The following is a 1,652-nucleotide window of genomic DNA, read 5'->3' as shown; positions in this document are numbered from 1 at the left end:
GGCCGTGATTTGCTTTTTTTTTATTGATTTTTTTTACCTCTTTTTTTAAAAACGAATATTCGAATATTCGCTTCGAATCAGTGCCGAATATCCGGAGCTCAAAAAACGCTATTCGGGCCAGCCCTATGTTTTATATATATATATATATATATATATATATATATATATATATATATATTATCATTTATGGTAATTTGTGTGTATATATATATTTATTTTATTTTTTTATCATTTATGGTAATTTATTATATATATATATATATATATATATATATATATATATATATATATATATATATAATATGGTAATTTATTTTATGTATATATAATGAATTACCATAAATGATCAAATAAACTCTGTTAAATGACTCTTTTAACAGTCTTACATAAGAATCTCATTACCAGCTCAATGGTTCTCATTATCGTTATGGCTCTCACAATGCATGGTAATGAGAATATTGAGTAACGGTAATGAGATGCTCTTGGCTAATTTCACAAATAACTTAAAATGCTAACATGCTAACAACCTATAACTTTGCCAGCTGTCAAAGCCGTATATTGTGATAATATTCATGAAATAATTTATTTTTATATTTTTTAAAGTAATGAGTATTAACGGTAACGGTAATGATAATAGACAGTGTAACTGAGGACAGTTTTATCATTATTAACACAGATTTCTCAAAGGGAGAGAAGATTTAAAGGCACAGTGTAATTTTATAGGGGGGTGAAATCATGAAACGGTAATGAGAAAAAATTAGTTCGGACACAGTTATTTTGTTTAAAATCAAGTAAATTTTTTTGTTCAACACAAAAAATATTTATATAATGTGTAAATATAGATATTTTAAATGACTTTACCCTATTTTATTTATTTTATATGCTTAGTAATTTTTATAGGGTTTAACTTAAAATTAGAAAGAAGGGATACGGACACATAACGGTAATGAGAATTTACATATACTTTTTATTTAATTTATATAAAAATCATTTTATATGATGATTAAAACAATTGATCCATACAGTACTCCCTATTCGCTTTACACACAAAATCAGAGTTCTTATGATTTAAGTATTGATTTAAAAAAAAATTCCTAGACATGTTCCCTGCAGCTTCATGAGAATCACCCTTTAAGTGATTTCTTGATTGAGAGCAGGTGTGGCAGTAATCAGGCCTGGGTGTGGCTTGAGAAATTGAACTACATTAAACCACAGTTATGTTTTAACTGGAGGGCAAACACTTTTAATACAGGAGGTTCCCTTATTAATAAAAACCTTCATTTAAAAACTGCATTTTGTGTTTGCTTGTGTTGTCTTTGAGTAATATTTAAATTTGCTTGATGATCTGAAACGTTTAAGAGTGGCACACATGCAAAAAAATATGTATATTTACATGGATCAAGATCAAGCATTACTTCTTGTATCTTGTATCTAACCAATTATCAATTTTTCAGCTCGTATAACTAAAGACTGTGGTGCTTCTGTTTTTCTGTTCCTTACCCTGCGTTCACACTGGAAAGCGACAAAGCGACAAGCGACCATTCATTTCCTATGGCAGGGCGCGATTTGTCGCCGCGACACGCGAGAGGCGACAAGCGACAAAGCGACACGGAGATGAATTTTTCTCAACTTTATGCAAATGAATTATGACG

This window comes from Astyanax mexicanus, unplaced genomic scaffold, assembly GCF_023375975.1.
Source record: "Astyanax mexicanus isolate ESR-SI-001 unplaced genomic scaffold, AstMex3_surface scaffold_46, whole genome shotgun sequence".
NCBI classification, from domain to species: domain Eukaryota; kingdom Metazoa; phylum Chordata; class Actinopteri; order Characiformes; family Acestrorhamphidae; genus Astyanax; species Astyanax mexicanus.
Note: the sequence above shows the minus strand (reverse complement) of the source record.